The 12141-nt window shown below is 40.2% G+C and overlaps 2 long non-coding RNA genes across 2 annotated transcripts in view; one reads left to right on the top strand and one right to left on the bottom strand.

Annotated features, from left to right (window-relative positions):
* Positions 1 to 622: 622 nt before the first annotated feature.
* LOC121038210 (uncharacterized) lies at positions 623 to 7581 on the bottom strand. The gene is made up of 2 exons (XR_005794231.1): positions 6910 to 7581; positions 623 to 1890 (listed from the first exon to the last, which is right to left on the bottom strand). It is a non-coding gene; the product is annotated as an uncharacterized LOC121038210 (long non-coding RNA).
* LOC121038209 (uncharacterized) overlaps positions 887 to 12141 on the top strand; it is a 53293-nt gene continuing 42038 nt past the window's right edge. The window contains exon 1 of the long non-coding RNA XR_005794230.1: positions 887 to 1417. This is a non-coding gene — a long non-coding RNA (uncharacterized LOC121038209). The remainder of the gene's footprint in view (positions 1418 to 12141) is intronic.

The raw sequence follows: 12141 nt of genomic DNA, 5'->3' as shown, positions 1-12141 counted from the left end.
TGGAATATCATGAGAAACATGCTCATAGCCATAAAGTTTGCTAGTCAGTTTTAGGGATTCATGTGTCTAAGACTGTCTGCACCAGAAGATAAAATTCCTTCTTCCTCTTGCATTCTATGATGTTAAGACTTAGTAGCTGATAACGAGGAAGACTTCGTTCATCTTCTTAGTCTATTCACAGGGCTAGTGGCTGAGGATGAGGAATGGCAAATGGCTTGTATAGCTATCTTGTATCCATGGCAACTTTGAATACTCTCAACCAGTCTGTGAAAAGAATACTTAAGATATCTACAAGAGATGAAAATGTGGTTATTACTGGTTCAGTGAATTTAATTAGTTTGACTACCTTTTGCACAATATGAACTTTTTCTGGAGCCTACAATGAAATAATTGATAAGAAAGTCCTTTGGAAGCTAGAAAGTGCTATCTATACTACTCCTTCTTAATTTTTATGACATAGATTTATATACTATAAAGAGCAAAAAAAAAAAAAATCAATGGCAATATGCTTACATCCCCAGTTTTGACCAAACTCATTAACTAACCTGCTGGGTCTATAGAAGAACAATCTGGTATAGCTAAAAGTTTATCAACCTAAATAAAGAGGTAAACCGAGGCAAGCTCAAATGACCAGAAATTGAGTTTATTTGGGAACAGCAGAGGAGCTGCAATTCATTGTGACGTTGCAGGCTACAGGTGAGTCTGCTGAGGGTTTGGAGCAGGCTGTATTTATAGGCAAGTTGTGCAAAGAGGGGGATGTCCAGCCAGAGTCCAAGCAGTGAGTTCCATGGCTTGCGAATGGGAAAAGATTCTTGGCAGTTGCTCATTGGTCAGGGGATAAGTCTTGGTCTTCTGTACATCAGACATTTCTGAGAAATCCGTCTCCAGGTTCTTAGGTTCTGTTCTTCTAGGAGGTGCGTGTGCGACATTCTCCGTTTCATATAATCAGGTTCCACTTTAGATTGAAGTCCTTTTACAAGTTACCAGGAATTTTTGAAGAAATAAAATATTGGCACAATATGATTTGTCTACCTTTTCCCTGTCTTACTTACCTTCTTTACTTACCTTCCTTACCTTCAGCTTACCTTCCTTAAACATCTCTTGACCGCCCAACATGTCAGACACCGACCTGAGAGCTAGGTACAGAGCAGGTGTCCTTTAATTCCTTAGTTAGCCTGAGTTAACCTATAGATTTGCTGTCAAAAGGTCTAACCTGGGCAGTTGCATCTAGTTCACCCTGTAGGTACACCGTGCAGCCCATTCTACAAACATTGACCAGGTGCCTGCTTCCTGCCAGCTACTGTATCACATGCATGTGGACTTTGTCTTCAAGCAGTTCATGTTGTTTTGGAGGGAGCCTGACACGCAAGCTAACAATCACGATAAGATACAGCGACCACATGTCCTATCTGTAAAGGTAGGTGGGGAGTGGAGCAGGGAGGGCGGGAGAAGTCAGTTACACTGTGTCCACCAGTGCCATGCAGAACTCATAGGACTCCAGGGCTGCGAGTGAGGTTTCAACAGCACGTTGTTCAACCTTTTCATTTTACAGATGAGAAAACGGAGTCCCAAAGAGCGAGAGTGACTTATAAATGGTTGAGTAATCGGTTAGTGCAGAACTAGAACTCAGGTTGCCGTCAGGGGTGTCTCCTCAGCAAGGGCAATGTTGCCCCCATTGGGGTGAAAAATGGTTCTTGGAGACAAAAATTTTAGATATTCTAAGGGTGCAGGGAATCCACAGAGGTGGCAGCCAGAGATGTTGGCCAACTGAGTTCCTCGCAGCAGGATCTCTTCAAGGACGAGCTGTGTAGTGCCTCTTCATGACTACCACAGGGACCTAATTCTGGTTCATTTTCCACCACCTCACAAGTTAGGTGTCATTATCCCCACCTAAAGAGAGAGAAACATGCTCAGAGAGGCTAAGCAACTTTCTGGAAGTCACACAGTTGGTAAATGGCAGAGATGGGACTTGCACCAAGGCTTTTCTGTTTCAAACATGTTCTCTTTAGGATTTCTAAAACTTTATTGACGTTCTTAGCAAATTCTTAAAAGTAGGCAGGGGAAGCTCTGCATTATCATAGGGCAGAAGGGGAGGAGTCTCGGACTGCACAACTCTACCAACAGGATACAGGATATAGAACAAATTAGCAGAAACTGAATGTAATAAATTCAGACAGTAGATCATTGGCATTCTTGGATTTAAAATTCATGGTTTTAATCATTTGTGAGACTCCCTGGCTCATAACTTGAAAGAATCTCAAATTTTACTGATTCATACAGCTGAATATTTTGGGGATGGGCATGTCGATATTCCTGATGATCTACTCAGCTGGTGAGAGATGCTCATAGCTGATTTAGCAATTCTGCCTTCGCTTGGCTTTCTTATGCTGAGTCATTGTCCCATATTCAGAAACACTCATAAGGTGAAACGAATTTGATTTCTTTTTGAAAAGTGTCCAAAAAGGAAACTAACTGCTAATGCTGATGACCGAAGTGAAATGCCTGAAATAATTTTTAGCTAACAATGAAAAGTGTGGGATACGCTAGAGTGAAATGTCAAATTTGTCTGTGGAACAATCACACTCTAGATGGGGGCATCAGGTGGTCCCACAGAGGAATAGGAGACACCTGTGACACCATTTCAAGAGGGTGCTCTGGCCTCTGGCATAATTGTTCTCAAGCAACGGAGAGATTTTTAAGAGGCTAAAAAGAGGCCACGTTACTATATATTATGGGAAATATTAAGGCTTATGGTGGTATTTATGAATTTGGGGTATTCTTGAAGGCCATACACCTGTCTCAAAAAAATAAAATGTTAAGTTCCAGCGTCTACTATAGTGGAGTTTCCTGAAATCTCTCTAGATATCTGTTCCACCCCCAGTGTTGCCCATTTTGGAATATGGTATACCATTCACCTATAGTCCCTCAGCCGCACAAACTCAGCCTCTCCCTTGGCCCTTCTGTTTTGCTCACACCATTTATTTAATTGCCCAGCAAAATCTTTTGACTCTAAATTGAAAGTATGTTCTAAAGCACAGTTCTTTCTGTCACTTCTACCACGATTATTCATTCTCAAATAACCACCCTCCCATAGAAGAGCCTCATGAAGGAATGTCCTTCCTTCAGAATCCAAGGTGGTTGCTGGAAAAGAGAAGCCAGATCTAAGCAAACAGCAAAAACCTTTCAGTAACTTTCTACTTGACTTAGAATGAATCCAATATCCTATTCATTGCCTCTAAAGCTACCCATGATCAGGTCCCTGGCTTCCCCTCAGACTTCATCTACCTACCCCCTGTTCACTCACTCTTTCTCAGTCATGTTGGCTTCTTATCTTTTTGGATGTGACAAACATGATCCTACCTCAGGGCCTTTGCACTTGCCTGGGACTCTATTTTTCTACATATCCATATGACCTTTCTCTTAGGTCTTCCTTAGGTCTTCACTCAGTGGTCACCACCTGACCTCTGACACAGGCCTTCCCTGACACATCTATGACCTGTCCCCCTGCCAATCTCTACTTTCTTATTCAGCTTTACTTTTCTCAGTGGCATTTATTACTGTGGCCATTGCATTATATATGTGTATGTCTTTCTCCTTATATATTTATTCATTATCTATATCCCAAACAGGAATATAAGCTCCATGAGAGAGAATTTCTTTTGTTCACTGCTGTCATACCAACACCAAAACAAGGTGTGGCACATAGTGGATACTCAGTAAATACTTAAGGAATATATACGTGACTATCTGGACAGTGTGTGCCCTGCTTTAAATTGGTCATTTAGGATTAAGCAGACACTAGAAAGGGGACAGAGTGTCTGTGGAAGACCATGGTGGGCATGGTTAGAGGTACCAGTCCTTTTCTGCCCCCAGGTCAACCCAAGGTTCCCCGGCCCTCAGAGGCACCAGACGCAGCACGCTGTGCGTCAGGCAGCCTGAGCACACTGGTATCCATCCCGATGGGGTGGTTCATGCAGGCAACTGGAAAGAAGAAGGTGTGGGCAGAACTGAGCTGTGTTACGAAGCGGGGGCGGAGTAGATTCACATCCTATTAATAAACTGAAGAATTAAGGTTGTTGAGACTGAAGGGTGAAATCTGCATATTTCTCTGAATGACTTTTGCATTGTGTTATGCAAGCAGGCAGATTTTATTCCTCCCTTTCTATTAGACTTCTATTACTTTCAGGATGAATGTAGAATATTTATATTGCCATTGTTTATTTAAAAAAATGAAAGATGCAAAAAAATAATAAAAAATAAAAAATAAATAAAAAAATAAAAAAATGAAAGATGCAGGGCCCCTGGGTGGCTCTGTCGGTTAAGTGTCTGGCTTCAGTTCAAGTCATGATCTCACGGTTCATGGGTTCGAGCCCTGCGTTGGGGTCTGTGCTGACAGCTCGGAGCTTGGAGCCTGCTTCAGGTTCTATGTCTCCCTCTTTGTGCCCCTCCCCACTCGTGCTCTGTCTCTTTCTCTCTCTCAAAAATAAATAAACATTAAAAAAATCTTTTTTAGAAAATGAAAGATGCATTTCACCCTCAGTTGTATAAAATATTAGTAGCTGAAAACAGCACAGACTTAAATTATGTAAGTGGTAGCAAAGTCACCTTTTCCTGAGATAAACATGAACACATTAGAAGCGTACTCTGTCTTTGTATTAAGAATGTCTAGTGTTTATCTGTAGTTTGGCAGACAGAAACCAGGGACGGCTGAAGAAAAAAATTCATGGTTTAAAGGGTAAACATTAAGCAAAAAACACATCAAATTCAGAATGAACTTAAAATAAGGTGACGATTTTTCATTCAATATGAACTAATCATTTGATAAACTAATTTTGCTTTTTGAAATCTAATCCCACGTGAACTATTTTTCAGTTAACTTCATTTAATTTTCTCAGTTTCCTTTCATAATTATGCGGTGTATATGATTCCCTATGCCAGTCAGATAATACTTTTTAAAAATCTCTTCATTTCTATCACCAAAATATATATGTAGGTATAGCACAATAAGTCCTATAGAATCTGTATTGAGTGAGTTTCTACTTCTTTGTTCTGAATGTGAGAAGGCTTTGCACAGAGAGTATCTTCGATACTTAGTTTAGCACTCTGGGTACAACAGTAGTTCAGTTAAGGTCAGGTGATTGCTAATACTGAAAAGATACTGTCTTTCTGGGCTACACCTTTTTTCATCCTTTGGGCTAAAGAGAGCAGACTTGATGGGTTAGTATTATGATTAAAAGAAATTATGGTCAGAGTAAAAGAAAAATGTCAATCGGCTACGGATTAAAAATACAATTGATTTCCGTTCATGCTCTGTCTCTCTCTGTCCCAAAAATAAATAAACGTTGAAAAAAAAATTTAAAAAAAAAATACAATTGATTTTTCTTTTTAAATAGTGCTGGCTAGGAGACTTCCATTGCTGGAGAAATAAAATGGATGCAATTTTCCTAGGAGTCTACTAAATGAGTTGGAAATTTACACACACACACACACACACACACACACACACTGCACAGGAATGTTTATAGCAGCTTTATTCATAATTGCCAAAATTTGGAAGCAATGGAAATGTCCTTCAACATGTGAATGGATAGACTATGACACATCCGTACAATGCAATAGTATTCAGTCTTAAAAAGAAACGAACCAAAAAAGAAACAAAAAGAAGTCTGGGAAACTTTAATGCATGTTGCTAAGTAGAGGAAGCCAATCTGAAAAGGCTACATATTGTATGAGTCTAACTGTATGACAATCTGTAACAGGCAAGATTGCACAGATAGTACAGAGACAGTACAAAAATTGTTAGTTGCCAAGGATTTGCCTGGGAGAGAGGGGGAGATTGAATAGGCAGAGCCTAGGGGGTTTTTAAGGCAGAGAAAGTATGTTCTATGTAACACTGCAATGGCAGATATGTGGCATTATGCATTTGTCGAAACGCGTAGAATATACAATACATAGAGTGAACCCTAATGTAAATGATGGACTTTGTTAATAATACTGTATCATTATAGGTTCATCAACTGTAACAAATGTTCCACATTAGAGCAAGGTGCTAATAACAGGGAAATGGGGGTGGGGTAGGGAAGGAGAGGGAGGGTATATGGGAACTCTCTACTCACTGTTCAATTTTTCTGCAAACCTAAAATCTCTAAAAAAATAAAGTCTATTGATGAGTTTTAAAGTTAAAAAAAATGACACAGTGATAAACTGTCTATAATAAATCCAATTCGGCTATAAACTATATAGATAGGCTGCAAGTAAGAGAATAAGAATCATGCAAACATTAGTCAGAAAAACATCTTTAGAGCAAAGAAAATTTCCAGAAACAGAGAGGAACACACTGGTAAAAAGATCAGCCTGCCAGGAAGACCTAGCAGTCGTACTTATGGGCATTTACCCCAGAGGAATGAAAAATGATAGACTAGTTCTGTGTCTCAACGGCGGTGATGGTTACATGAATCTACACACCATGACCGAAATGGCATACGTGACACATGTACCAGTGCCAGTTTCCTACAGGGACACAAAGTGCAGCCATGCGGAGAAACTGAGAGGGTACACGGGACCTCTCTGTATTATCTTTCCAATTTCTTAGAAGTCAGTGATTATTTCAAAGGCAAAACTTGAAAACAAAAAGGATGATGTGGGTTAAGAAAGTGATTTTTTATTTTTTTCATGTTTATGTATGTTTGAGAGAGAGAGCACAAGCAGGGGAGGGGCAGAGAGAGAGGCAGACAGAGGATCCAAAGCAGGTTCCGCGCTCTTAGCACAAAGCCTGACGCGGGGCTGGAACTCACGAACCCCGAGATCATGAGCTGAGCTGTAGTGACCCGAGCTGAAGTCGGACGCTCAACGGACTGAGCCACCCAGGTGGCCCATGACAGTGATTTTTTAAGGTATAGTTTACGTCACCCAAGTGGGTTTTGCCAGGGGTGTCCTTCCAGCTGCTGCTTCATGATCCCCCGTCAATCTTCTTGAAGCGGCCTCTATGAGCTTGGCCAGCCGGTGCTCCGGTGCGTCTGGAACGCCTCATTACTGCATTCTGGCCAGCTGTGGCTCTGTGCTCGCCGTTAAACATTTCCCAGCTGCCCTCGACAAGTTACCGCCAGAGTGACTTTTCCATCAAAGGTGTTTCTTCTCTTTTGCCTTTTTGAAGTACCTAAGAGATGTGATTTGCCCTTTACTTATTTTTCAAAGGAGCTTAGGCATCCGCTGTTCTCGTTTTCAGTTGATTTGTTTAGTTAAATTTCCCAAAGGAGAGACAAAAAAGGCCGACACTGAGGACAGGTGCATCAGCGTTGTTTCTACTGGTTGGTGGTGAGCCAGGAACGGAATGACCAGGTATTCAGAACGGCTGGGGCATCAAAGGTGTCAGGAATGTTAACAGTCAAGACTATGTTTTGATATTCATGGAACAGAGGAGAAAGGCTCCCAAAGTTCCATTTGGATTTAACTGAGTTGATTATACAGAATATTGGCTACTCGTAAAAATCACCCTGGAAGCTTTAAAAAAGTAAAAAAAAAAAAAAAAAAAAAAAATACTCAGGCTGGGTGGCTTCCATCAGTTGAGCATCTGACTCTTGATTTTGGTTCAGGTCATACATCAGGATTGTGGGATCAAGCCCCGTGTCTTGTTGGGCTCTGCCCTGAGACTGCTTGGAATTTCTCTCTTCTTCTTCTTCTCCCTCTGTCCCTGTCCTGGGCTCACGTGCTTGCTCTCTCTCTCATTCAAATTTAAAAACAAACAAACAAACAGAAACAAAAAAAAAATAATGCTCATGTCCTATCATAAACCAGGTAAACTGGAATTCTGGTATAACATATACCAAAGACACAGGAATATGCATGTGTATATCTGTTTACCAGATTTCACATATACTAGTGGTATAGACAGTATGTTAATAAGTGGCCTAGAGGGAAGTAAAGTTGAAAGGGGAATAGGAAATGTATGTGTGTGCTTATTGGAGAGGTTGTCAGTTAAAACTGGGTCGTCAGAGAAGGCATTCTTCGCCTGCTCTATTGTTTTCTCTTTCATGAAGCTCTTTCAACATAATACGTAACCCTTAGGAAAGGAAATCTTGTAATGTATCAATGTCAGTCTGCATTTATTAAGTCAACATTATGAACATAAGGAACTTGTCTTGAGAGTAAATATTTATAAATTGAAATAATTAGGCCTGATTGCTATCTCATAGTTTAAAACGAGCCGGAAAGAAGTGACTCATTGGAATTACTATTTGCATTAGGTACTCTACTAATACATGACAATATGTTCCATGGTTCAGAATATTACTTCCTTTCAAGCCTGAGATATCCTGAAAGAGCGAAGTTCACTTGGGGTACACCATTTTCTTTCAAAATATAAAATGCATTGCCTTTTAAGATTTTAGAAATACTACTGGCTGTTGTACAACATTTGAAACGCAAAAGAAAAATTATCAGCCATAATCTCACTGTTAACATTTTGGTTTATGTTCATTTAGTCATTTTTATCTATATATACATGCGTGGAGTTTTCCTTTTATTCTTTTATGTTTTTAAAAACATGCTGGGTATGCCAAGCAACCTATAATTATACATTATATATAGTGTATATTTACATATGCTACTTATACTGTAACTATGTAGTATAATTGTAAATTATAAGTAAGACTTAATTAAAATATTTGGAAAAGTAGGTTTTCGACAAAATGGAAGGTTCTGATGCTTTTTCTCTGATTTTGACTTGGCCATGCACACCCTTGGCTGTCACCAGACCTGGCTGTCAGCCAGCTCTGCCCATGTCTGAAGACTCAAATTTCTACATGTACTCTCTGGTTCCAATCTTGTGATCGCCCCTTTTGTTACTCTGCTTCTCTTGCTGGATCACTCTTCAACGTCATCGATCCTTCCAGGCTCTGTAACTTTTCCGATTTCTTCCCACCAACTCGTCTCCTCAATTTCTGCTTCACGAAGCCTAGATTCTGCAATCCACCTCTGAAAGACCCCTCACCGCAGTTTCTTCATTGTGTCCCTTGGTCTCCCAATCATGAGCCAATATAACTAGAAATGTCCGCTTTGCCAGTTTTAACACTGCCAGAGAAAGTCACCTAAGAACGTAGACTGGTTCCACTCCAGCCTCAAACAGGTCCTCAACTGTGTCAGAAATTCTGTTTCCGGCTCTATTAAGGCAACCATTTCAACCCTTCTCTGTCATCCTTAATCTCTTCTCCAACTTTCTCCACAGCCCTTAGGACATGTTTTTCCCACATGTCTCCCAGGGGCTGAGAGAAAACTTTAGTTAGAGGTTTTCTGGAGATGCCTCTAATCGTCATGCTGCGTTTGGATACTTGGCCTGGAGTGGAAAGGAGGACAGAAAAGGTAGCTCAGGTGTCAAGAAGGAAATCAACCAGTTTTCGTTCTATATTTAGAGTTACCCGAGGCTCTGGGTTTCTGATAGACAGTTGGTTCAGGGGAGCCTCGGTGAAGAGCCCCAGGCCCCGTCAGTCCCTTGTAGGGACATGGTTATCTGAGGCTCACAGATACAGGTCCCCGAGCGGATTCAGATCTCCGGTGGTTGTCTCCACACAAGGGTCCTGGCTTATGGGTTTTTTCTTTTGTTGTCCCCTCTGAGGACATTCTCATTTTAGTGCTCTGAACGGCCATATAAATGGCACTTGGTGCCAGGACCTCGGGAAGTCCGGTCTGACGTAGTACATAAGGCCACAACTAAGACCTCAGATTTTATTATTTTTCATTTTTTTATTCTCCTCTTGATCTTGTTGTAATATATCCAGTTGGCAGCTCTTAAGAGCTCCTCAAGGGTCCCTTCTGGACCAACAGCCAGTTTTTGCAGTTTTTTTCTGAATATTTGGGGCCAGTCCAGTGACAAATTTGTCTTTTAGAATCGTCTCAGCCTCAGGGGTATTAGGGGAGATAGCTGTACATTTAATGAGAGCCTCCCTTAACCTTTCCTCCCTTCCTTTCCAGGAAGGCCACCGGGCTTTTATTTTGTGTCTGTAAGATAGTGGATAATTTAGGGTAATTTAAAGGTTTAACCTTAGACCTCCTGACCAGATATAATTTTTTTTTAAGATTTTTTTTTTACAAACTTATTACAACTTTCTTTTGCTTTTAGATTTTGACCTAAGTCTTTTTTTTTCTTTAAGAAAAAAGGTATTTCCATTGCTTATATACATATTTTTTATATATCTACTCTTTTACGTGTAGAGTTTTTTAAATTTTTATTAGTCTTTACTACATTTAGCAGAATTTTAACTCTCAGAAACCTTAGTCATCAGTGAAAACTAAGTAGTAACCAATTATGAACTGTTACATTAGAATTTCTTAGATGGCAAACTATGAATCAATCAACAGATCCAAACATCTTTGGTTTTTCTGCAAGAAGCCAAAAGCACAGACTTACATCTAGTAATAAGCGCTTTAGTCTCTTATCTCGTTGGATATCCAATGAATTTAATCCCAATATATATATATATCTCAACTTAGCTGGGCTAAAGGGTATCCACGTAGCTGATAAAATACAGCTTTTGTGATGTCTGAGCGGATGTTTCAGAAGAGATTAGCATGTGAACCGGCAGACTGTGTAAAGAGATCCACTCCCATCAATGTGATGCCCATCGATGTGAGTGGGCATCATACAATCCCGTGAGGGCCTGAATAGAACAAAAGTGCAGAAAGGGCAAATTTTCTTCCTTTTCTTGAGCTAAGACATTCATCTTCTCCTGCCCTTGGTCCTAGAGTCCAAAGGTGTTTGGGCCTTTGGACTCTAGGACATGACACTGGTGCCCCCTTCCAATAATATAATGGGAAGATAATATAGAGACTTCCCATATATCCCAAACCCATGTTCCCTTATTATTACCTTCTTATATTAGCATGGTACAATTGCCTCAATTAACAAACCAAATAAGGGGTGCCTGGGTGGCTCAGTCGGTTAAGTGTCCAACTCTTGATTTCAGCTCAGGTCATAATCTCATGGTTTGTGAGACTGAGCCCTTCTTGGACTCTGCAGCACAGAGCCTGCTTGGGCTTCTCTCTCTCCCTCTCTCTCTGCCCCTCACCCACTCGTACTTGCTCTCTCTCTCTCAAAATAAATAAACATTAAAAAAATAAACCAAATAATACATTCTTATTACCTAAACTTCATACTTTATTCAGATTCTCTAGGTTTTTCCCTAATGCCCAAATATAACATTACAGTTAGTAGTCAAATCTCCTTATGCTCCTCTTGGCTGCAACAGTTCCCCAGACTTTCCTTGATTTTGTTGACTTTGACAATGTTGAGAAGTCTTGGTCAGATATTTTGCAGGATGCCCCACTTATGGAATTTGTCTGATGTTCTCTATGATTAGCCTGGGATTATGGTATTTGGGCGGAAGACTGCACCTAAAGCGCCACTTACATCACGTCACTTCAGTGGTAATTACTATCAACATGAGCTATCGCTGTTGAGACAGACCTTGCGCACCTGGCTGAGGCAGTATTTGTCAGGTCTCCACTGTGAAGTTATACTCTTTCCCCCTTTCGATAGCATACTCTGCCAAAGGAAGTCGCTATGGAGAGCCCACCTTACGGAGTGGGGAGTGAAAATATTATCTAAAAAATGATGCTTTGAGGGAAATTCACAGCTTTAAATACTTCTACTTTAGAAGAGTTGACCATCAAAATTAACAATCCCAGTGTCCATATTTAGAAGTCAAACGATGAACAATAATAAACCTAAAGAGTAGAATAAAAGAGAAAAATTAAGGCAGAAATTGGTACAATGGAAAATAACAATATGAGAGCTATCGACTCAACTTAAAGTTGGTTCTGTAAAAAAAAAACTAACTAAAATAGACAAATCTCTGGAAACACTGATCAAGAGAAGAAGGGAGAAGACTTAAATCAATATTATGAAAAACTGGAGTATGATAATCTGTGTGGTGCCCTTCAGCTTCTAGCTCTTGAATCCATCCTTCTTTTCTTCTTTCACTGAAGTTATTAGTACAAACAAAGCCATGTTTTATATTCTGAGTTCATGGTTTTTCTTTCTTTCTTTCTTTCTTTCTTTCTTTCTTTCTTTCTTTCTTTCTTTCCTTCCTTCCTTCCTTCCTTCCTTCCTTCCTTCCTTCCTTCCTTCCTTCCTTCCTTCCTTCCTCT

The sequence above is a fragment of the Herpailurus yagouaroundi genome, unplaced genomic scaffold (assembly GCF_014898765.1).
Source record: "Herpailurus yagouaroundi ecotype Mexico unplaced genomic scaffold, PumYag 165, whole genome shotgun sequence".
Classification (NCBI taxonomy): Eukaryota; Metazoa; Chordata; class Mammalia; order Carnivora; family Felidae; genus Herpailurus; species Herpailurus yagouaroundi.
This window is presented reverse-complemented; position numbering and strand designations above follow the sequence as displayed.